Raw genomic sequence first — 26,595 nt, 5'->3', positions numbered from 1 at the left:
GCAACAACTCAAGTCCTCAAACATCAGGACATTTGAAGCATCAGAGCTGGCAAATGTTATATTTTATATTAGACCCTGTTGTGCATGTTGTTCTGTTATTTGAGTCAAATAAATTTAGAGTTGAAAATGGATTGTGGACATGTTTTGGTGAGATGTCCACATTTGATGGGTAAGGAAGCTGAAGCGCAGGGAGGCCGCGTGAGGTGAACACACCTGCAGCCAGCTGTGCCAGAGCTGGGTTACCATTTGCTCTCAGCCTAATTCTTTTTCCCTTACTCTGTGCTGACTCCAGGAGGTGCCACCATATGCATTTTTTGTTGCTGTTGATTGTTTGCTTTTTTTTTAATAAATTTTTTTATTTTATTTTTGGCTGCGTCGGTCTTCGTTGCTGTGCACGGGCTGGGCTTTCTCTAGTTGTGGCGAGCGGGGGCTACTCTTCTTGCGGTGCGCGGGCTTCTCATTGCGGTGGCTTCTCTTGTTGCGGAGCACAGGCTCTAGGCGCGCGGGCTTCAGTAGTTGTGGCGCACGGGCTTAGTTGCTCCGTGGCATGTGGGATCTTCCCGGACCAGGGCTCGAATCCGTGTCCCCTGCATTGGCAGGCAGATTCTCAACCACTGCGCTACCAGGGAAGCCCCCCATATTCATTTTTTAGGGCTGTAATTTGAGTTGGGCTGCCTGGTTGCAATCAGTGCTCACATACAGGATCCCATGTGATCTGGATGGAGACGGAGGATAGCTGACAACCGTCCGGTGAACGGCGTGCAGTGATTCTCCACTGGGCTCTGAATACTGTGCAGCAGGAGGTAGGGAGCAACCTCCTTCCCGTGCCTAGGGGTAGGTATTTCAGAGTCACTGGAAGGTTTTATTCAAGTTCAATTTATTCCCTTAGAGAGTCTAACATACCACCTGTGGGGATTCTAAATTGTCTACCTTGGAACTTCTGCGAATCATTGCTTTAGAAAATCATTGTCGAGTGGGAGGAAAGGTTGAGAGACTGTATTATAGGTTTTAATAGGGAGCCTAGTCTAATATATCCAACTCTAAGTGACCTTATCCAGGTAAGTTTGACTTACCTGGATTCCTGAATTTGGGGACAGTTTTAATTCTGTATTATTGTTAATGTAATTTCCTGACATATGCTCTTCCAGAGTCTTTCAAAATTCTACTTGATATATATATTTTTAAAAAATTGAATGAAATTGATTTTATTTTGAGCCCTCCCCACCTTTAGAGAGACAGAAGTCAATATCTTTCAAAGCACAGGAATCTGTGGAAGCAAAAGAAGACACAAAGGGGTCCTCAGTGCTGAAAAATTTGGGAACGGCTGAGTTAAGTGTGTGTCCCATGTTTTTTACTATTAGGTCATGTTTATCTAACAATCTTTTGTGTGCAAACAACCACTAGGTTAAGAGCAGACTAGATCACTTCCAATCCTGGTTCTAGCACTAATTAGCTGTGTGATCTTGGATCCACCACGCAACTTCTCTGTGCCTTACAGGAATGCCAAGATGATAAAGTTAATGAATATATGTAAACTGCTTCCAGGAGTAGCCAGCTCACAGTAAGTGCTATTTAAATGTTAACTATTTTTATTTCACTTAGCAGAATTTTGTGGCACCCCTTGAGACACGTTGATTTTTCTTTATGCTCTACTGGTCTTAGGCTCAAGGGTTTTTCCTTGAAGCCCCCAGCTTTCCCCTTCCTATCCACACCTACAGTCTTCTCCTTGGTGTCCCTCTAGGAGTCCTGAACAGCTGTAATTGTCACTACAGTGCCAGTACATATGTTCCTAGCCAGGGACTCTGTAGTTCTCAAGATACACGAGTTTCCTTATTATTTCTCAAATCCTCATGTAGATCATCAGCTTACTCATAACAAAGCTACATGTACAGTGCCTGGAATATAGTAGATCGTTGTTAGTGAAATGAATGGACTATAACGTCTGGTCTTGTTTGTTTGCTTTTGGATGGTAATTATATCAGGTATGGTTATCCGCCTCTGAAAAGAAGATCAGTTTGTGTAAATGCATGTCTCTTGTGAATAAAAATGAGGAAGTAAATTAATCATGCCTTTAAAAATACATATTGTTCAGGAGACTAAATCTTTTTAAATAAGGAGTCCATGTTGGGGGGAGGGGCTTATCAAAGGAATCTTCCCTGGCCAAAAAGTAGGAAATTGCTGGAGTCTAATGTAGTCCCTGAAATTTTCTCTCTCTCTCTCTTTTTTTTTTTTTTTTGGCATTTTATTAAGTATCTCTATGAAATAAAAAAAGCATGAATGTCTCCAAAAAGCAGGTCCAGTCGTGGAAAGGGAAGTGCAGTGCCTGGCTGATGCAGGACACGTGGTTGAGATGTAATTTTCTATATGCAAACTTAATGTGTCAGTTGTTTTATTTAGGGAGAGAAAGGCAGGGGGATGCATTAGAGAGAAAGTCCACAGCATAATTAGGAAACAATCAACACATTTTTCTTGCTGTCCTAATTTTTTCTTCACTTTAAAATGCTCCATTGAGTTTAATTAAACTTGCCCTAGGCTTATAAGCCTAGCAAACTGGGGAACATTCTTTTTTTTTTGAAACTTCCTTTCCTGTCAGAAAGGTTTTCTTCAAACTGGCCCAGTACTGCTGAACTTCAAGGTTTTAGGGGATGTTAAAACAACTGCAACCAAATTAATGTAGATTATCTGTATTTCTTCCTATTGATTTGAGCAGAGGGGACGGGAAGCTGGGCACTGCCAAATAAAAGACTTCTACAAGGTTATTAAGGATGCTTGGTTTGGAAAGCGGAGAGTGGCAAGCTGATTTCAAGTGGCTGTGAAGGAGAGAGAAAGAGAGGGATAAAGGGGCTGTGCCGATGATGAATAATTACTGTTATTTCAGTGCACTGCTATTAGGAATGCCATTTCTTCCCTTCTTTTTGGATGTCAGCATCCTATTCACTTTGGGGAATTACCATTTCCCCAGTCTATGTAGTCCCAGTGAGACTGCCAACTACTTTGGTCTGCCTGCTACCAACCCCCACTCTCCCTGGCAAAGGGGCAGATGGGCATGTGACCATTCTGGACCAGTAAGAATCGTGCTCTCTTTCCCTTAGGAATTTGGATCTTGATCAGAGAGACACATACTAAGAAGGAGTTTGATAACAATCATTCTAATTTCAAGGTCATGTAGAGTTTGCCCATGGGCCCTGAATGAAATTCTTTATAGTCACTTAGATTCCAGTTTGTTCTGAAGCTTGGTTGCTCAGTTTGGGGTTGGATTTTGTGAGTTCTTCAGTATTTGTATAGCTATATTTCACTAGTTTACGCTAAGATAATGAACAACCCCCAAATCTCAAGTGTTTACAACAACACAAATTTATATCTTACTCATGTTAAATGTTGCCTGCAGGTTGCCTGAAGCTCTGCTCTGAATACCCTTCACTCCAGGTTGAAGGTATATAGCTCCTGTTTGGGAAATTGCAGCTCTGGTAGCAGACGGAAAAGCACAGTGAGGAAACCACAGGATGCCTGCTAAACCTTCTGCTAGGAGTGGCATGTGTTATTTCCACTCATCCTCACTTGGTCCAGGGAAGCTTAACATCAGAAGGGCTGGAAATAAAATCCTCCTTGAGGGAGGAGCCTAATAGGAGCGGCAGATGCTTTTGAAAAATAGTACAATTTGAACTCTGGTTCCTCCAAATATTAATTGTGCAAATGTGGGGAAATTACTTAACATCCCTGAGCTTCAGTTTCTACATTTTTAAGCAGTGCTCACCAATATCTAGTCCCCTTTTCCTGGACACATGGAAAACTGCCCATCCCGGCACTCTTTTAGTTGAATGGGACCATGTGACCAGTCCTGGCCAATGCAATGAGCAGAAATGATAAGTGTTACTTCCAGGATAAAACAGGGATAAGCCATGTGAAATTCTCCAGACTGCCTCTTCTCTGTTGTAGCATTTGAGAAGACCAGAAGTTCCAAAGGCACAGATGCAAGAGTCTCTGTCAGCTTGAATCTCTAAGTAACTATGTAAAGCATAGTAAATTCCCTGCTCTTGGCCCAAGCTAGACATCGTAGTGAGGGAAAAATGACAATACTTTGGCTATACTCAGCCATGGGTTTGAGGTTAATTTGTTTCTTCAACGTAACATAACGTTGGTCTTCCTGACTAACACTGAAATTTGTAGTGATATTATAACCCTCATAGTTCTGTCATTAAATTCCTCTTGAAATACCTAGGATGGCTTTGGTTTCCTGCACTAATCTGACTAATACAGGTACTTAATCCAACCAGGAGATGATGGGAGAAACTTCTTGCACAAAGTCCTGCCTGAAGCGTGTCTGAAAGAATGAATAGAATAAGTGACTCTAAGGAAAAGGGCATTCCAGACAGAATTTATAGCACAAACAAAGGCACAAGGAACAGCATGATGGAGATCTATATTCAATTTCATCTGCTGATATTATAGAAAATGAAGTTGGGAGATAAATAAAAAAAATTTTTACTCTGTTAAGGTGATTAGAGAGGGAGGATATTGTGTCTAATATTAAGACCCATGAAGTTACATTACATGACGGCAATGGAAAAAACCATGACGGTTATTAAAAGGGAAAGAGTAGAGGTGGTTACACATGCATTTTTTTTTTTTTTTTTTTTAGAAAATGTGTAGTGATAGCAAGTTTTTTTAAATTTATTTTATTTATTTATTTGGCTGTGTTGGGTCTTCATTTCTGTGCGAGGGCTTTCTCTAGTTGCAGAGAGCGGGGGCCACTCTTCATCGTGGTGCACGGGCCTCTCACTGTCGCGGCCTCTCTTGTTGGGGAGCACAGGCTCCAGATGCGCAGGCTCAGTAGTTGTGGCTTACGGGCCCAGTTACTCCGCGGCATGTGGGATCCTCCCAGACCAGGGCTCGAACCCGTGTCCCCTGCATTGGCAGGCAGATTCTCATCCACTGTGCCACCAGGGAAGCCCTACACATGAATTTTATATAAACCCCTCCATCTGCTACATGAAAGTTAAATTTGAGGGATGAGTTAATGGGTAAAATAAAGACTAGGAAGCCATTTAGAAGGCTATTTTGGTAGTCCTGGAGAAAAGTAAGAAGGCCTAAACTAGAGAAGTAGAAGACAACATCAGATTAGGGAAAAATGTCTGGATTCTGGAAATATTCTGGATACTCAATCAATAGCAGTTGCTGAACAATTGATTATGGTAGTGGAAAAAGGGGAGAATTTAAGAACAATTCTCAGGTTTCTAACTTGGATGACTGAGTGGGAAAGATCCCTGAAGCTGAGGATGATATTATTGGAGAAGAAGGTTTAGATAATTAATAATTCAATTTTGTATTTATTGATGGTAAGGCATTAAGGGTGTATCCAAATATATCTGTGAAAATAAATGAATACCTAGGATTAAAACTCAGGACAAAGTCTAGACTGAAAATATAGATTTGTAGATTTCAGAATCATCAGCCTATAAGTGGCAGTTGAAAGCATGGAAGTGGGTGAGAACACTCAGGAAGTTTTGGAAGAGTCATAGCCTAGGAGAAAACCAAAAATCAGAAATGAATCCACAGATTAGCTATAAAAGGAACAGGGATGATCAAGGAAAACAAAAAAAGAGTATGGGGAACAAAGTGATAATAAAAGTGTCAAATGCAGAGGTTTATTAAGTTATGATCTGGAACATTTTCACTGGATTTGACAATAAGGAAGATTACAGTAGGATTTAGGAGGGAATTACAAATCAAGAGTAGAAAATCATATATTTATTTCTTAGAAGTATGATGACAAGAGAGGTATGTAATGGGAGAAAATTTTAAACATGTTTATAAGCTACAAGGAAGGAACCCTGAATAAGAAAAGGTAGAAGATACTTTAGGTAAAGGTGAGGAGAGATGGACTAAAGCCTCAAAGGGGAAGTGAGGAGTCAGAGTGTCAAGGAGAAAGGTGAGATCAGAGGAGAAAGGCTTAGAACAGAAGCCAACTATGCAACTGGAAAAAGGGAGAAGAATCAAGTTATGGAAAGAAAAAATCTGTTGCTAAGGCTCATGATGCAACCTTCTTGCATTTAAAACCTTAGAAATGGCATAGTCCATTCTGAGTGGTCACAAGTTTAGAGAGTGACCATCTTAAAAGGAGGGTGAAACAAAAGGTGGACAAATGTCTTTAGAGCTGAATGAGACAGGAAGCCAAGAGTTTAGAATTTTTTGCATGGATACTACACGTGAGCTCCTGATGTTACTGAACTTAGTATGGAAAGGACTGTAGGGACTGTTTCAGGGTCTCCAGTGACCCAAAGCTAGGGAAAAGTGAGTTGGTAAAAAGCAGTGAGTCAGTAAAAATGGTCTAACATCACGAATCTCAAAAGACTAGGGAATTTTACTGGAGAATAAAGGAAGTCACAGGAGAAATGCGGAGAATGCTGAGGCCATTCTCAGTTTAAGCCAGAAGTATACCCGTCCAATGACACAGTCACTCTAGCTAATGGGGAAATGGATCTTTAAGGAACACCCAGATTTCTTAGCAAAGGAAGTAGGGAAGATATTTTGTGCCTAGGTACAGGATGTTGGGGAGAAGATTAATGAGGATATGTTTGTACAAGTAGTTTGAGTCCCTCCATAACTGACCATAAAATGCTACCCTTCTTTTTTCTGCTCTGGAAATTCTCCTCGGTAGCTTGTTAAGGTATTACCTTTTTACTCTCCTCACCTCAAAAGCCTTGACTAATCTCTTTACCTACATTTCAATCTTTAAAGGCCTAGTTTGAACCGACTTCTCTTTTGAAATCTTCTCAGATTACAGTAGCTTTTCTAGACTATTCTATGAAACACTATGCACTTTTTGGATATGTCAATGTGAGGTATATCATTACAGTTGTCCTTCTATATACATGGGGGATTGACTCAAGGACCCCCACAGATACCAAAATCTGAGGATGCTCAAGTCCTTTATATAAAATGGCCTAATACAGATAACCCTCTGTATCCACAGTTTCTGCATCAGTGGATTCAAACAATAGCCTAGTTGGTTGAATCTGCAAATTCCAAACTCATGGGTACTGAGGGAGGACATCACATTCTACTTATGATTCACTGTGTTGGCTTGATTCCTCAAGTAACTTGCAAGTTCTTTAAGTGCATGATTTGCATGGTGGCTAATTATTATGTTGTCTTCACTCTAGCACCCTATCCTTATATTTTTTGAGAAACTGCCTCTTGCCAATTTTAACTGTGTGCTTTTATTAGGGATCAAAATTGCTAGCTAAAATACTCTACCCCATCTCTCCAATCACAGAAATAGCCAGGTGAGCAAGGTTGGACCATTTATAATACTACATCCTAGTAGTTATAGTGGTTTATCTATAGGGTAACTAATAAGAATTCTTCTTTAGGATTTTCCCAATGGCAGCTAGAAGGAAAAAAAAAGATTTTCTGTCTCTTTGGTATTCAAGCTGTTGGAAGGGAATTCCTAGAAGATGGCAGGTATGTTCTGTTATGGTTAATTTTACATGTCAACTTGACTGGGCCACAAGACACCCAGATATTTAGTCAAACATTATTCTGAGTGCTTCTGTGAGTGTGTCTTTAGATGAGATTAATACTTAAATTGATAGAATGAACAAAGCAGATTGCCCTTCCTAATGTGGGTGGGTCTTATCCAATTAGTTGAAGGCCTGGATATAACAAAAAGGCTGACCCTTCTCTGAGTAAGAGAGAATTCTTCCTGCCTGACTGCCTTCAAACCTGGGCATTGGCTTTTTTTCCTGCCTTCAGACTTGAACTGAAGCCTTAGCTCTTCCTGATTTTGAAACTATTGGGCTTTGGACTGGAACTACACCATTTGTCCTCCTGATTCTCAGGCATTTTGAGGCATTTAGAGTGGAACTAAATCATTGGCCTCCATTTTGCTGACTAACCCAGCAGATCTTGGGACTTGCCAGCCTCCATAATCATGCAAGCCAAGTCCTTATAATAAATCTCCATATGTATATACACACACACACATATACATACCCACACATATATTTCCATCCTCTTGTTTCCGTTTCTGTTTCTCTGGAGAACACTGTCTAATACATATTTCCTACTATATGGAGAAAGAGAATGAAACTGACATCCAGAGGCAAGAGGCAGAGAAAGAGAGATGTGACTTCAAGGCATCAAGTGCTGGGTTTTTATTTCTTTTCTGATGTTTCTGGTTCATGGCTATAACACTGTTTCCTTCAATTCTATGAGTTAACCAGAATCATCCCATAAATTCCCTTTAGTGCTTTAACTAGCTTGAGTTGTGTTTCTGTGACTTGCAACCCAAAGAACCCTGACCAAAACAGTCTATGTTTTATATGTCTATAGTCCCTATAGCACTCAGGACTGTGCACATGGTTGATTTGATAAAAACTTGTTGAATGATTGATTAGTCGATTGATATTGGGATTAGATTACTCTTTGCTCAGTTGGTTCCTGCTAAACTCCTGGCCTTCTCAATATTTCCTTCTGAGCCCTATCATGAAGAAAATTATAGGACTCCTAAGAGATAATCCAACTCTGAGAGAAAAGGGCCACTAGCAATAAATAGCCTAGATGCACACAGAATAAAACAGATTAGACTAACTAGAAACTTTTTGGCTGAAATCACAAAGATTATATTAGCTAAAGGGAATGTGGTTGGTAGATGATTATTTGATCTTGTATCTTGATAGTGCACATAGTAAAGTGCTGGATACAGCATCTCATGAAATCTTGATAGCTAAATTAATTTAAATTGGCTGAATACATAGATCTTAAATATCTGAATACAGCAAACATGGGATGAATATAATATAGGAAGGTATCAGGTTAGAATGTGCAGACTGGCTGATCAGATAATGGGGGATCCGTTTAACTCTGCTTTATTGGACCATCATCACTAATAGCATCTGAAGGGGTAAACAGCATGTTAATGAAATCTTCAAAGCATTGGTAAGAGCATTAATAAATTAAACAAAGAACTTAAAGAGATATGAGAGATACACTGACAGAATAAACGTTAGAATATCAGAGAGGAAAATATTCCTCAGATCACTTAGATCCCAAATGCTTTAATTAGAAATAAAAAGAAAGCGACTAAGTAAGATAAAATTGTCTGATTTTAAAAAGATGCTAGAGATCAGTGCTTACACTGAAATACAAGGTGACATGAGAGCCCAGAAAGCAAGTATTGTATCTAGTGTGCATGCAGCTTCACAATTTTTTTTAATAGGGAAAAATGTAGATCTAATCTTAGAGTTAGGAATGACTTCTAAAACATGAAATCAAAAGAAGAATCCATAAAGAAGATACTGGTCACCTTAATGACTATATACCATTAAGTATTTATTGTCAAAAACAACAAAATATAACAAAGGGATAATAATAATTATATGTAAAAAGTTTTCCAGATCCCCAAAGAATAAGATAAATAACCCAATAGAAAATTAACAAATTGTATGACAAAGAATACTTATAAGATAAAAAATAAATCACCAATAATATATGGACATTTTAATCCTTATTACTAAAAATAAATAAGAAAAAGATATAACATTTTTGACCTTGAGAATCAACAGGTCTAGAAATAAAACACTTTCACTGCTAGTAGAAATAGTATTAAAAGCTAACACTCACAGAGTGCTTAATTCACAAAGTAACTTTTAGGCATGAGAATTTGGAGGGTAGGATAAGAGGAGCATATTTAAATAGTAGAGTCGGCTAGTCTGCAATAACAAAGAGATCTTAAGCTTTTAGTGGCTTATGAAAAGGAAGTTTCCTTTTATCATGTAAGAGTCCTGGGCAGGTGTTCAGGTTGGTGAAGCAGCTTTGATCTGGTCATCCAAAACGTCGGCTCCCTGCCATCTCCTTGCTCCACCGTTTCCATGTTCACTGTCATCTTCTGAATCCAGTGGAAAGGAAACTGCAGCTGAAGAATGAGTGAAAGGTCTTTATAGGCACTCCAGAAAGAGGCATGCAGCATTTCTGTTCACATTCCATTGGAGAAATTGCAGTCATTTGGCCACAGTGAGCATAAGGGTGCTTAGGAAATGTAGTCTGGCTGTGTGTTCCAAGAAAAGCAGGGTTGGGCAGTCGACTAACAGTCTCTGAGGAATCAAGGTACTGACTGAGCCAAGTGGAATCCATTCACTGTAGCTCGAGGAATGATCAGCTGCAGAAATAAATCAACAAACTCACATCTATTAACTCCTCAGGGGATCTCTCCCAACATTCCCATTTGATCCTCATAACATCTCTGCAAGATAAATATTAATGTTTCCAAAAGGAAAATACAGGTCTGAAAGTCTTTAAAAGTATCTTTAAGTCAGATAGCCAGCAAATGGGGGAGTTAAACTCAGGTCTATCTAATTTCACAGAAGACTGCTTTTTTTTTTAAATTTTATACCACAATGGGTAGAGTTAGCCCTCAAAGACTAGCTGCTCCATCTTACTCTGCAATAACCATGTATAATCCATCACCAACTGTATTCTCACTCACTTTCAAGTCAACATTTAGTAAGAAATTACTATTTGTTGGACTCTGAATTAGTCCAATTAGTATGTATGATCCGCTCAATCCCTTCAAACCACCGCTCTTGAGGAAGACATTTTTATTTTCCACTGTGAGTAAACTTGGCGATAGTCACACAGTGAGTGGGCAGCTGATCCAGATTGCAAAACTTAAACTCCTCACATTAACACCATGCAGATCCACGTGCACACCTATACACACTTCCCCAGTAAGACTTCATGGAGACCAACTCAGTACATAGCACTGTGAAATTCTTTGAGAGATGGCTCGGTAAAAACCTACTCTCTGCTCTCAACAACTTTACAGATTAGTTGGAGGAGATAATGTACTTATATATTCACATACATACTCACACGCACACACTCACTACACACACATAAAAGGAGCGTTTAAGCTGAAGTGATGGAAAAGGTGCCAACAGTTTGTATTTCACAGAAGGCCAAAATGAATGTATGTTAGAGATGGAAGGGGAAGCGTTTTGGAGTCAGGAGGACTAGAATGGGTGGATTGAGAGAGACATGGAGGCAGGGAGAGGAGACAAGACAGAGACCTTCCAAGGTGGGAGAACAGAGGAGCTTAGCCAGGGAAGCTGATAAGAGTCAGAGTTGGTCCCATACATACAAGTCCCATGGATCACTGTCTGGTCAATAATGTTGGTTAAAACAAACAAGCAAATATGCCAAAAGCTTTCCAAATAGAGGTTAACGAGGTCTTGGCTCCATTATTTTTTCTTCTAGGGTGAATGATCTGAATCCTAATTTAAAGTCTCCTCTGAAGGGCTCCAGTTCTTGGTTTAAAATATTCCCCCACCCCTTTTTATGAATGTGCAAATGTTATAATGCAAAGGTGAACTGAAAAGCTCTTTGTCTTCAGAGACTGAAATATATTGCCCTAATATTAGTTGGTGATATTGCTCTTGCAACAGCTCAACAGCAGTTTTCCTATTAATACATGTGCAGTTTACTTTGTTTAGCTGGGCTGATACCAAGAGATCTTATTGGAAGGGAGAGTAGACACCTCAGGGAGAAGGGAAGAAGAGAGTTCCATGGCTCCAAAAATCTTATTTTAATGTGTGGTCAAGTTGCCTTTTGTCCCAGAAATGACACAAATACATTTTTCAGAAAAACTTTACCATCCTTTTGGGGGAAATGTATGGGGGTAACTTTTCTTTACACAAAAATGATCCTAAAAGCTCCCCTTGACTGAGAAGAGCATGGCTTTAGGAAGAAATGTCTCATGAGGTAGGTACTGATATTTTTAAGCCATAAGGTAGCCCATGAGATAGGTACTGATATTTTTAAGCCATAAGGTAACCCATTTAAAATGGATACTTACTATCCTAACTACTTACTGCCCAACTCAGCTTTGGTTCCAAAGATCCCAGCTAAGAATTGGAAGAAACCCTTTGCCACTGGTAAGATAAAACTGTCCTCTTCTATTCTATTCCAGGCATTTACTCATTTAATAAATATTTATTTCTCTCCAACCATGAGCCAGACACTTTTCTAGATATCAGTAACACAGCAGTGATCCAAAAAAGGCAAGGTATTGGGTTGGCCAAAATGTTTGTTCAGGTTTTTCGGTAACATCTTATGAAACACCCAAACAAACTTTTTGGTCAGCCTAATAATAAACAATCTAGAATATGTTACATTCTGAGATGCAAGATAACTCAAAATAAGGGGGTACAGGCATGGGGGAGGTGCTACTTAGAATGGGCTGGACAGGGGAGTGCTCTATGACAATGTGAAATTTGAGCAAAAGTGGCCTGAATGAAGTAAACAGGCAAGTCCTCTGGATATTTGGGGGAATGACATCTTAGGCAGAGCTACAATATGTTCAAATGGCCTGAAGGAGGAACATACTCGGAGTGTTGGAAGAACAAGGAAGGCAGTGTGGCTGGCAAAGTGTAACCAAGGAGAAAAAGGCAAGAAGTGAATCATAGAAAATGGGCCATCAGGTCAATGTAGGTCAGTTTTACTCTGGATGATGTTGAAAATCTTGAGTGTTTTGAACAGAGAAGTGATATTATCTAACTTATTTTTAAAAGATAGTTCTAGTTGCTATTTGAGGCTAGATGGTGGAAGGGCAAGGGTTTTAGCAGAGAAACCACTTAGGAGGCTGCGACGTAATCCAGGAGAGAAAAGATGATGGCCTGACCCAGGGAAAAGGAAATAAGAGTGGGATACAAGTGGCGAAAGAGGTTATTTAATGGATATATTTGACCTTAGAGTTAACAGAATTTTTTGGTGGATTGGATTTAGGGTATGAGGGAAAAATACAAATCAAGGGTGAATTCAGGTTTTGGGACCTGAGTAATTGAAAAATAGAGTTATAATTTAATGAGCTGAGGAAGGCAGGGGGATGGGTGGGTAATGTTTGGGGCGGAACTCTGTTTTCTTGTGTTAAGTCTGAGATGCTGATTAGATATACAAGTGGAGATGAGAAGTGGATGGCTGGATACAGGAATCTGGAGTCCAGGGCACAAGTCAGGGCTGAGATGTAAATATGAGAGTTGTCAGGGTGTAGTATATATTAGAAGCACCTGGCACCTGGAGAGTGCATGCAGAATAAAGAAAGAAAAATTCCAAGAAAGGAGCTCTAAGGCATTCCGTTACCTAGAAGTTTGGTGTATAAAAAAATCACTGTGCAAAGGAGACTGAGAAATTGCAGTCAGCAAGATAGGAGGAAAACCAAGACAGAAAGTGTCCTGGAGGGCAAGTCGATATATCATTTCTGGGAGGAAGGAGGATTCAGAGCAGGCAAACAGCAGCCGTGGTTCCAAGAGCCAGCATGAAGAGGCAACTTCCCAAATTTGCAACCCATGATCCGATGACTTGCTCTGGGGTTTGACTGCCTAACAGGGCTTCGACTGAAAGTTACTTGATGTTGAGGGCTCATCCCCAGCTTTCTCTCACTGAATGTGGCTGCTCTTGCTGCTGCCTCAAGGTTGACACCTTCTAGTTTCTAAATTATTTCCAACTCAAGAAGAATACCAAGCAACCATTTAAAAAGAAGTGATGATTATACATTTTCACTCAAGTAAGGCTTCTTCCTACATCATCATCGTTATTATACAGTCATTGTTGGCTTCTTCATTATCTAATCATTTCTGTAGGGTCTACACGTGCCCCTGAACTAAGATCTTTGCATTCACTTAGTGTTAACTCTGACAACAATCTGAGAGTTAGATGGCTTTGTTTTTATTTTAATGCATGAGAAAACTGAGACAGGTGGGTAAAATGGGTGTTTGTAAATGACAGAGCTAGGACCTCAGGGTGTCTAAATCCAGGGTCCATGCTTTTAATCATTCTTCTGTTTCTGATTTAGTGACTATCATGTGTTTGGTTTACTCTCAGTAAAATAAATTTAGTTCATATAAAGAAAAATAAGTACCAGGAACTTACCAAAATTCTGAGGGAAAGTATTTGTAAATCTTTCACAAACCCTTGTCCCATCCATCTTTCCGAACAGTATTTTGTCAAATTATGAAATTCTAAAACTCCCTCTTCAGATTTTAGCATACTTTACATAGCTCCACCTCCATTTCCACCACCACTCCCACTCCCAAGAATTTCTCTCCTTAAGGTAGGTAGGAGGTTGTTGTGTTGTTCTTCTGTTTTTGTTGCTGTTGTTGTTATTTAGGCCGAGGTTGGGGATGTGAGATAAGCATGTCTATGGTTTTCACTACACAAGTTAACATACATCACCTCGTTTATATCACTTCTCTGAAGTCAGGCTTTCAATTACTTTTTCCTATGGACTTGGTTTTAAGCTAAAATATATTCATTTTGCAAATATATGAAAGAGAGAAGTTGATTTCTATCTGTTACATTTGCTAGCTTTCAATCTCTAAAGATGTTAGAGTCTATCATTTCTACCATTGTTAAATCATTGTATTTATAGAATATTTATGGCTATTGTGTTCTAGCTAGACTTTACTGACCATAGGGCAAATACTCCTACTAGAGTATTTTCAGCTCATAGATTTGAGATTCAGATAGTTCACCATTTTTGATGGCAGAAATTGAAAAAGTGAGATTTATTCTTCTGCTCAACCAGTGTAACTGGGCTAAACTCCATTTACCTCTTTGCAAGATATCCATTTCACTTCTCAGCTTAACAAAAACCAGAATAATATTTTAGTAGCCATGGAAATTGTATCCCACTATTATTTTTGGTTAATGCATGTTTTTTGTTCTAGTTGTAGGATTTTTATCTCATAATAAAACTTTCATTAATATTCCAATGACTTTTTCAGAACCTGTCCCTCAAAAACCAGTAGGAACATGTTAATAACTTGAGCTCCACTGAGCTTCTCATCATTTCCAACAGCTCAACAACAGATTCAGAGCTGCCCTCTTAGAATTTCCTTTTCAACATGGCAAATAATTTTAGAAGCTAAACTTTCATTTTAAATTTCACAGTAACATGACAGAAGATCTCCAGTGCTAGATACGCCTGTTTTAAACATCACATGTTAATATCCATGGGCAGATACAGAAAGACGTAAACCAGCAACATCTTTATGAAAGAAGAAGGGAAAGTCTATGAGCTAAAAGTAAGAATCCAGGGCAGAGACAAGTTCTACTAACTAATCTGTGGGCACATTTTTGGCCTTCTTTCTCATTCCTCCTTCTTCTTTAAATATCTCATTTTTATTTTTTCCTATCAAAATGATAATCTGACTTTCCAGCCATATTCACCTTCTTTCAGTTTCTTACTCAGCAAGCTAGCTCCTCCTCACCTTTCAGGTTGCCACCCAAAAGTCCCTCTGTCTGCAGTGCCTGCCCTGATGCCCAGAGCAGGCACAGCCCTTGTCAAGAGATTTTCTAGCACTTTGTAATTTCCCTATCAGAACACTTGTTAAACTTTTTTATTGAAGCATACTTGATTTACAATATTATATTAGCTTCAGGTGTGCAACATGGTGATTCAATATTTTTTATAGATTATATTAAAATTATTACAAAACAATGGCTATGTTTCCAATTACACTTTTCTTTGATTAAATTTCTTCAATATCAGATTTGAGGCAAATGAGGGCAAGGACTCACCATTTTATTCAACAGATTGTCTGTTAAATATTATGTATTTCATAACTATGTGTTTAAAGAATGAAATGCAACATCAGAGGTGGTAGATAGAGAAAACATTCTAGTGGTGGTGTAGTGTGGTTTATGAGAGTTCAGCCTAAGACTCTGCATTTCCATTGCAGGGGGCACAGGTTCAACCCTGGTCTGGGAACTAAGATCCTGCATGTCACGCAGCGTGGCCAAAAAAAAAGATTTAAGCCTTCCTTCCACTGAGTATTGCATTCAAATCTCAGCTTGGGCGCCACCAGATTAATTTACTGACCCTGGATAAATTGCCTAATCTATTTGAATTTCAGATCCTTCTATAAGAAAATGGAGATAAAAATAGATACCTCCTCAGAGATAGTGAATATACAATTACATAGTTCATATAGCACTGATATGTATCTGATACATAAAAGTATTAAGTGTATATAAATAATTCTTGTTATTTTACTAAACAATATTATGACTAAATGATAAAATATGTTTACTGATCTGGCTATGGATTGCATTTGTAGCACTGGTTATGAGTTTCAGTGGTAAATCCAAAAACAACTAATGGAAAAGTTTTATGAGATAAAGATAATAATTGTACAATAATGTGTTGAATCTACAACCCCAGACAATTAATGAAGGTTAGAATGTGGTATGACATTGGCCAAGCTGCTAAATTCTCTGTTAGGCACCAAGGACAATGAATGTTATCCTTTTGTGTTTATATTTGAGAATTAAAGAAATCCAGATTGAATTATGTATGTCATAAAGTAAAAGGCAACCATTAGTAGAATTAAAAATAGAATGTCTATCTTCCAAATAAGTATATAAGTTAAAAAAATCAAAATATAGCCTATTCAGTGAAACATAGAAAACTAAGGAAACAGCAGTGCAGAAAAAAATAAAACCAAACAAACAAATAAAAAACAAGATTCATAAAACATGGCAAAAGCAAGGCTAAATGCATTAGTTATAAAAATATATAAATATATTGTGCAACCTATTAAAAAAACAAGGCCTCTCAGATTGATATTTTAAAAATTCAGAATAATCCTCTAAGAACAAAATAACTTTATAAGTCTTAAAATGAAATATTTATTAAGGATAATCAGAAATTCAGCCTTTTATAATTTCAACTTTTCTACAACAAGTAGGTATTACCTCCTTAATTAGGGGGAAAATGAAGTAGATTAATACATGGTAAGACCTCAGAAGAGTGCCTGGCACAGAGTAAGCTCTAAAGCTTACTTACTCTAAAGTTCATAGTGTCAGTCATTACTATGGTTATGCCATCTAAGTAATAAACCAAAGCCAGGACATCACAATACAATCATAATAATCATGCAGCCTCCTTAGCTTTAGGGTGCAGTTGGTCACATTTGTGCAAGGCCCCCATGGTGAAATTCCTTGTGATTTCAGCTATTTGTGGCGCAGCTCATTCATCATCACCATATCCTTTATTTGTAGACTAATGAATGGCACAGAGTGGATATTTACTTTCATTATTTTCACTAAAACAGCAATAATGACATTTAAATTGCTCTGCAGTTTACAAGGTGACTTTGTCTCTATTTTCTAAGATAATAGAAAAATTAAACAAAATTTCATTAAAAGTCTTTGCTCTCCCTCAACATGTAAAGTTAGCTATTATATTTCTTTATTTCATTCATTGATTCATTCATCAATTCCTTACCAGGCATTGTGCCCACACAAAGTTGAGTAAAAACATGCATGGTCCCTGCCTGCATAAAGCTTATTGTCTATTAGGAGACAACAATTAATTTAGTATCCCACCCACAGAATGGAATACAGTTCCTTGAGAGCACAGAAGCATGTGACCAAGAAGTCTGTCCCTTGTTGATGGGTCAGGTAGGCCAGGGCTTTCACAGAAGAACTGTTATAGCCAAGGGTTATTATTAACATATCTCTCTGCCATGTCTACAGTTCAATTTATCTTTCTAACATCCAGAATGATGATTCACCAGAATAAGTACATTCAAATTCCACGGATCCTTTGCTCCAATCTCCCAAATTAGCTCTGTAATATATCAGTTTATACCTTGTTTTATTAAACCCTATATGTCTTCTGAAAAACATGTTTCGCATTCACTAGTAAGAGCCACATGTTACTGCATCGGCAGAAAAAAAGAATAGACACACCCAGATGGGCTGTTATATATCGGGAATGAAACGCTTTCAAACAGGTTTATATTTGGGGAGGAGGCCCAGCAGTCTTTACCCAACACACTCTGCTCCAGGAACGAGTGGAGGGTTTTGCATAAGGTCAGTTGCCTTGTCAAGCCCCTAGAGATTTCACCATATCTGAAGGGCATTACCTGGGCATGAAGAAGAAAAACATGTAGTACATTGCTATGCAACTCCCTTTGAGTCTTTTCCAATACCCCTAGCAAGTTAAAAAAAAAAAAAAAAAAAGTTTAGTTAATTAATACCAGAATGCATTTTCCTCGTAAAAAGGAAGACATTGGAAATAAGATTAAAGTCTCTTGACAACCAGCCCTGTATCATGTACCATCAATAGAGGTAATCATTGTCATTGATTTGATGTGTTTCTTCCAGGACCATTTTCTCTGAATTTACACATACATATGGGGTACTAATTTCTCTGGTTTTGGTTTCTTTTTTAAACAAATAATATATATATATTTTTTGAAACATTTTTCAGTAAAGACTATCTGATAGATTTTACATGAGAATACAGATAGATCTACCTCATTCATTTTTATTGCTGCACAGTATATGAAAGTGAGGGTATATTAGAATTTATTAATTCCCCTATTGATGGACATTTAGGTTGTTCCCATTTTTTCCCCCATTACAAACAATGCTGCAGTGAATATTCTTGTAAATATGCTAGTAGATCTTTTTCTAGGCTATCATATGTAGAAGTAAGCTTGTGAAAACTTCTGAAGTGTTGTCTGTCACTTTATAATTGTATATATTACCATAAATGGCATTAAAAATGTCAAAAATCAAAATGGCATAGGCATTGACCAATCAGAAAGGATGTACAAAGGAACCAGGGCAGATGCCAGCCAGAAGCATTCAGTATGTCATACTTTTTCCTTCTGCCCAAATGCCTGTACTGGGATTTGGGTTTTCAGCATCGGCACTCATTAACATTTTTACCCTCTTATATATTTTCTTGTGATCATATTTGGCTATTCATGCTAGCAATGGTGCTCATTCATAGCCAAAAAACACAAGCCAAAGACTCTGTGTGTATGTGTGTGTAATATGCATGTGATGGTTCATTATAGATGATATAAAAATACATTATATTTTAATAAATGTTATAAATCCATTAAAATATCTAAATAAAGAAAATGATAAGCAGTAAAACACATAACATTTAAAGGAAGATTTTTAAAGAATATGACATACAAAAGTGATTTGGTATCTTTCTCAATAAATATTAACTATTTTTTATCCATTCCAGTCTTAATGTTACCTACAGAATTTGATCTGGTATTTCTTAATCATTCAAATTTTTAGTTTAGCCCTTTTCTAGAATTTTATATGCTTCTAGTGCTTCAGGTCAGTTCCCCTCAAAAGCTTCTCTAGCTTTTTAAATTGTAACTATGCATTCTTAAGGAACCAATCCTGCTACTACTCAGCTTTCATATTTGCTTAAAAAATGTCAAAAGTTTCAGTAGTCTTCTTCTTAAGGAGTTTCTTTCATCCCTTCCATGACATAGAATCAGAAAAAGAAGGAAAAGAAACACATGGGGTATTCCCTTTGCTGAGATTTCAAAAACTTCTTGTGATCAATTCAAAAGAATCCAAAAGAAGTTCTTTTCTGTTTAATTATTGAACTAGAATGAATCATTTCTCTCCCATAGTTTTTCTTTTAGAATAACAGGAAATGGGAATAGCATGGCATGTTGTAGTCAGTAAAGCACATTTCCATCCACCAAATGGAAGCTCCTAGCAAAGTAAAACAATACATCTCAGAACATCATTTCCTTTAGCAATACCCTAGCAATGATCCCTACCCTTACACACGGATCTTCTCATGCCAAAACTTCCATGCTATTAGAAAAAATAATAATAATAATTAATTCAATGAAGATTTTCAAAACTGGTTATCTGATGGTAGCCCCGAGAGAGGAGTATGGGTCAATCCTATTTTCTATGCCCCTTCCCCCAATCACTCAGAAATATAATTGTTTTGTACTTTTGTGCTCCAAAAGCAAATCCAAGCCATATTTCGTTCAAAGTGCTCATGGCAGAGGGATCTTGGGAAGTAATTTCCAACCCCATGATTTTAGAATCTATTATAAACCTCTTGTTCGTATAATTATGTTCACATTTTCTCCATTACTTTACATAGATAGCAGAATAAAGAAGCTGCAATTTTGATTACAAGATTGTTTTAATCTCATTACTTCTTCATATCCATCCACTTTTTCTCTTTAATTTCTAATTCGAAACATATTAAAATAATAAAAAAATATTTCAATAATTCTAACACTAATTATTTGACAGGTCTAAGATCCTAATCTCTCAAACATCTTACTTATTTGAATGAAGCGCATTTAATTTTAAACATTAAGAAAAAATTAATTCTAATTTATTCTGTAAATGAAGAACATTATATTTAATTTGATAACACATCAGTTGATTCAAACTGAATTTGAAGGGGAGAAATAGTATACTGTTGGAAACCTAAAATCAAGGTTGCCTACTCTATGCTGTATGGATGAACCTAACATTTTCATTCAAAACATGAACAAATTCTACAAACTATGAGATAGATGTACTCATTGGTCACACATAACTCTGATCCAGGCACTGTCTTAGGCTGTTAGATAAAATGTTGAAAAGGACTCCAGCTTAGGAAGCTGATAATATAATAAAATACAAAGTGGCTGGCACTAACAGATGTATGACTAACATGCTGGTGGAACATTATAGGTAGCAATGATTCCTTCCCTCCAAGTGAAACACTGGGGAGGCTTCACAGGGGTGATGGTTTATTAGAATGAGTAACAATTAGAATGAGCAGATATTGAGATATATTTTAAATGAACTCAATATCCAGCTATTAAAATCCACTTTGAGGATTGTTTTTCCTGGATAGATAAATCTACAGTTTCCTCCTACTATAGTAATTTGCAAGCTGTATTTACAGGAGGTCGTCACAAGGGGCAAAGGCAGGACAAGAAAGTTTCTACTTTCTTCTTCCACCTTCCCCTCAACACCTGTTCCCTCTCTGGCAAGAAAACCTCTCCTTTTAGCTATATTATATTTACATGATTATGCTACAAAAAGAAATCACTTTCTCAATTTATACTTTGTAAATTCAGACTTTTGTGTGTATATGTATATGTATATTTTAAAAATTAAGTCCACTTGTAATAGTAGATACTCAGGTAGACATACATACCAAAAAATAAAAGCTTAGACCTTAAAAATAAGAATAAAATAAACTCCAAAGAACACTTTTTTACTACCAACCCAACTTCCATCAGAAAATTTGCATAGAATGAAAACAACAAGTTCAAGTAGAAGCGGAGCACACATTGTCTTTCACACTTCCTAAGAGAGTGACTTGCTAAGACTGCACTGGAAGTTATTCTATGAAATTTCAGACTTGGATTTATCTACATTTTACTTTATTTTTATTTTTTCATAAATTCTTCAGCCTAACACATTATTTTAAAAACACCGATAGTTAGTGGGAAGCAGCCTCATAGCACAGGGAGATCAGCTCGATGCTTTGTGACCACCTAGAAAGGTGGGATAGGGAGGGTGGGAGGGAGGGAGACACAAGAGGGAAGAGATATGGGGATATATGTATATGTATAGCTGATTCACTTTGTTATAAAGCAGAAACTAACACACCATTGTAAAGCAATTTTACTCCAATAAAGATGTTAAAAAAAGAAGTTCCTAGATCTATACTAGCCTTAGAATACTTTTTTAAACTTTGAAATTTACCAGTGTTCACTAATTTTCATTTGTCATGAAAATCCTTTTCTTAGCATAAAGTAGAAGGGTATAACAGTTCCACATAAGAAAAGGGAACCCTTCTACACTGTTGGTGGGAATGTAAATTGGTACAGCCACTACAGAAAACAGTATGGAGGTTCTTCAAAAAACTAAAAATAGAGTTGCCATATGATCCTGCGATCCCACTCCTAGGCATATATCCAGGGAAAACTATAATTTGAAAAGGTACATGCACCCCCATGTTCATTGCAGCACTACTTACAAGTCAAGACATGGAAGCAGCCTAAATATCCATCAACAGATGAATGGATAAAGAAATTGTAGTACATATATACAATGGAATACTAATCAGCCATAAAAAAGAACAAAATAATGCCATTTGCAGCAACATGGATGTAACTAGAGATTATCATACTAAGTGAAGTAAGTCAGACAGAGAAAGACAAATACCATATGATATGACTTGTATGTGTAATCTAAAATATGACACAAATGAACTTATCTGTGAAACAGACTCACAGACATAGAGAACAAACTTGTGGTTGCCAAAGCGGAGGGGGAGGGGAAGTGGGGAAGGGATGGATTGGGAGTTTGAGATTAGCAGATGCAAACTATTACATATAGAATGGATAAACAACAAACTCCTATTGTATAGCACAGGGAATTATATTCAATATTCTGTGATAAACCATAATGGAAAAGAATATGAAAAACAATGTATATATATATGTATAACTGAATCAATTTGCTGTACAGTAGAAATTAACACACCATTGTAAACCAACTACACTTTGATAAAATAAATTTAAAAAAAAATAACATGCTTACAACAAAATCATGGAGAGTGAAAAACAGTAAAAAGAAAAAACTACAGTTTCACATATAAGTTCTGTATGGGGGAGTGAGGCAAGAGGTGAAGGAAAGAGCAAGTTTCCTTTACTCCTTGACTGCAAGATTTTCACATCAAAATATAGAGGTGGTCAGTGGGTTGAGTATAATCAAAATATTTAAAAGTTGTTTGTTCAGATTGACAGAAAAGTGCTTCCCTAGTTTATGATAGACTAAACCTTCCCAAATATGTTACATTTCACTATATGCACAGAAACACACACACATGTGCGCACACACACACACACACCCTTCTACACCTTCCAAGCACCTGGTTTGTCTCAACGAATGAGAGAGAAAACTAATAAGTAGTGACAAATATGAAATTTTCTGTACTGAGGAGAAGAGAAATAAGTTTAAGAGCTGGTTGTAGAAACCCATAGAGGCGAGAACTTTGTTTGGCAAAACACTCTCATACGTCTTTATGTTTTGGACAATGTAATGATTAATTTTATGTGTCAAATTGTCTGAGCCACAGTGCCAAGATATCTGATGAGACATTATTCTGGATGCTTCCATGAAGGTGTTTTTGGATAATATTTACATTTAAATCAGTAGACTTTGAGTAAAGAAATTTTTCCTCCATAACGTGGGTGAGCATCAACCAATTAGTTGAATGGAACAAAAGGCTGACCTCCCCTAAGCAAGAAGGAATTCTCCAGCAGACTGCCTTTAGACTTCATCTGAAATACTGGCTTGTCCTTATTCTCCAGCAGACTGCCTTTGAACTTGAACTGCAACTCTTTCTGAGTCTTCAGTCTACTGTCCACACCACCCCCCACACAAACTCCATCAGATTTTGGACTCACCAAGTCTCCACAATCACATGTGCCAATTCCTTTAAAACAATCTCTTTCTATTGTTATACACATCCTAGTGGTTCTGTTTTTCTGGAGAACCATGACCAATACATATAATTCTTAGAGTTTGTCCTGTTTTAATTGGGAATGAGTCAAGTAGATAGATAAACTATTCTGCCTTTGCAAGGAGGGAGAAACATGTTAAGGGAAGGGTATGAAAGTAGAAAGGAAGAGTATCTTCAACAAAGAAAGGGAATAAAACTGGATGGAGAAAACAAATGGAAATTTTCCAGAGTTCATTATGAATGAGGGTTTTAAGGAAAAAAAAGGCATCTAAATTTTTTTTGTAACTTGGCTGTACCACATTGTGATCTATCCAGCTTTCAATATTTCCATGATCCCATTTCCAATCCATTGACTCCAAATCCTTAATAATATCTACTACATACATAGCCTTCAGAAAGTGCTATTTCAGAAGTTTAAGAGATTACATCAGTGTCGAGAAGTGTGATGTGACATGGAAACTAAACAGTGTATGCAGGTGATAACATGTAGAGCAGTGATTGAGAGTTTAGCAGAAGCTGCAATGTCTAGGGAAAAGATGAGCCCAAGGTTATTCAGAGGTGTGAGGAGAGAGAGAGACTAAGTGTTCCATCACCAGTAGGACAATGACAAGGTGATCCTAGCAAAACTGGGGACTTGCAGACATTCAAACGTTTGGCCCATGCATTGCATTTCACATTGTATCAGATGGTCCACTGAAGCTACACTTAGAATGCAATAAAAAAAAGAAGAAGAGAAGGAGGAAGAGGAGGAAAAAGAGATAAGTGGAGGTTAAAGAAAAGAAAAATGAAAATAATGTAAAGGAACTATGTTCCAAATGCTACCATTGACTTTTAGTCTCTGATATTTTGGTAACTTCTGTAAAACCAAAGGCTCAATACATCACCCAACATTATAATATCCATCCCTAGCTGGTTCCAAAATGTCTTTTAAGCCACATCTCCCACTAAGTTTTTGTGTTAAAACTCAGGCCACTGGCTGATGACCACTGACACTAGTAAAGATGGAACCCAATTTGAAGTGGCCGAGGCCTCAATTCCTATGAAGGAGTAAAGCATGGAGAAGAACATTGGCAAGGTGCCTGCAGCTCCAGGTAGATGCCTAACCTGACCTGGCAGCTGGTCAGGTTAGGCATCTATCTTCCTTTTCCTGGATTTGGACTGGGTTGGAAAGGGGGCAAATAGAGTCCAGACATCTTCCATCTACCCACCTAGGAAGATCTTAGTATAATCTTGAAGAGAAAATACAAGAATGTGCTTTGGTATATATTATTTCAATTATGTTCTGCTTTTCACTGAATTGAAAAACCAAGAAAGTCACCTCTTTTTTCTCTGGGGTTTCTCTTTATTGGTACATTGGAGACTCACATCTATTGGCCTGAATAGGGAATGGTTACAGGTTTAAAAGGAGATGTGTGCAAAGGGGAAATGCACTGGTCATAACTGAACAAAATCATCCTGCTCCTACCAGAAACTGACAATTGTGATGATTCAATCACTGGGATGAAACTCTCTTTTATGCACTAGGGAGAATTTGATAAGCAAAAGAAAGAAACAATGTGATTTGGTCCCTGGCCAGACTTTGCCCTTTTCTCCCACCACTTTTTCTTTCATCACTAAGCTACAAACATGGGATTTCAACACATTGAGCTTGTTCCCAACTCAGGGCTCTTACACCTTGCTTATCCACTTGGAATGCTCGAATCTTAACATAGTTGGCTCCTTCTCAATATTTAGTCTCTGTTCTTTTGTCTTCCCTAAAGGTTTTTCCTGACCCTTCTTAAAATAGCACCCAACATACCCCAAAACATACCCAGCCACTTTCTATTTTCTGCCTAGCACTTGTCATTATGTGACATCTATCCATCTTTATCAATCTATCTGTCTATCTATCCATCCATCTATCATGTACCTAACTATCTTTCTCTAGCTTTGCAAAACATCTCCACTAGGATCTAAATCCCATGAAAGCAAGGACCTTTTCCCCCAGACCTCTACTCTACCCTTAGCATGTAGAACAGTGTATCCTACACATAGTAGGGATTCATTTATCATGAATGGATAAGAGTATTTAAAGAGATTTTAGGAAAAGTATTCATCTACTGTTCTTTGTTTCCAATACATGTGTTAATTGCAAATGATTCTTACCTATTCTTCAATATTGGACCAGTGAGGCCTCTAGCTAAGATATTTTTGTTCACTGTCTAATAAAATTCTGCTTATAATGTAATAAATTTATGTGTAATTTAAAAATTTGCAACCATCCAGGCTTTTTCACTACATGTGACCAACCCTTCCCCAAATTAATATGAATTATTAAGATTTTTGTAATATAGTGATGTATGATTCACCAAATATCTCAAAATCCTTTTTCTTTGTTAAATAAAATCAAAAGGAAATGACTAATTAGTCAATTTGAATGATTTCCAAATAACACACCAGTCTGTGTTTGTCTATATTACCAAAGTGAATTATTCATTAGCATTTATGAGAAGTGCCTGAAGAACACTAGCAGTGGGAGTAAAACAACCTAGAATGGTTTTTAAATGACCTTCCAAGCAACTTGGATTAACACTGGCATTATTCTCCCTGTACAAATCAAGTTAAAATTTTCCATGTGTCAGGTCTCAGAAGAAGGCAGTGAAGGAGTGCTCTTAGAGAGGAAAATGACCTTCTGTACCTCGTACAATTAGATTCTGCTTCTTTCTCTGTGTATAGAGTCCATGTGTGTCTATGTGTATCTGGGGTGGGTAGGGAGAGAGAGAGAAGCAGAGAAAAATGCAGAGAAGAGAAAGGAGAGTCACAGAGAAAAAGGGATGAGAAGGAGGAGGAAGGAAAAAAGACAAGGATGAGAGAAAGAAATAGGAAGGAAAGAAAGAAGAGATAGGGCATGAAAGAAAGAAAAGAAAGATAAAGAAGAGATATATGAAATTAAATCTAGAAATCGAAGGAAGAAAGAGGAGAAGCAGGAGGGTGGGGGAGGACATTTGTGATAAAAGGGACAGATTCTGAGGCAGGCTCTCCCTTGAGCTGGCACACTAGGTTGCCAGGCTTCCAGGAGTTCTCCCAGGTGTGCAGGGTCACCTGACTTAATACTGATTAAAATTGTAAATTGCAACACAAAAAGAAAAAAGTATTTGTCATGTTTCTTCTCTCCTGTGAGGTCACACTCTCTGGTTGTAGCTGAGCCTGCTGCTAGGCACACCCCTCTTGTTTAATAAAATTGTATTAACTTTATCCCTGCCCTTGATTTGCGGCTTTCTCACGTTGTGAGGAATAAA

Source organism: Balaenoptera physalus (genome assembly GCF_965194825.1).
Source record: "Balaenoptera physalus genome assembly, chromosome: 1".
Lineage (NCBI taxonomy): Eukaryota > Metazoa > Chordata > Mammalia > Artiodactyla > Balaenopteridae > Balaenoptera > Balaenoptera physalus.
The sequence above is the reverse complement of the archived record's forward strand: the minus strand, read 5'-3'. Positions refer to the sequence as shown.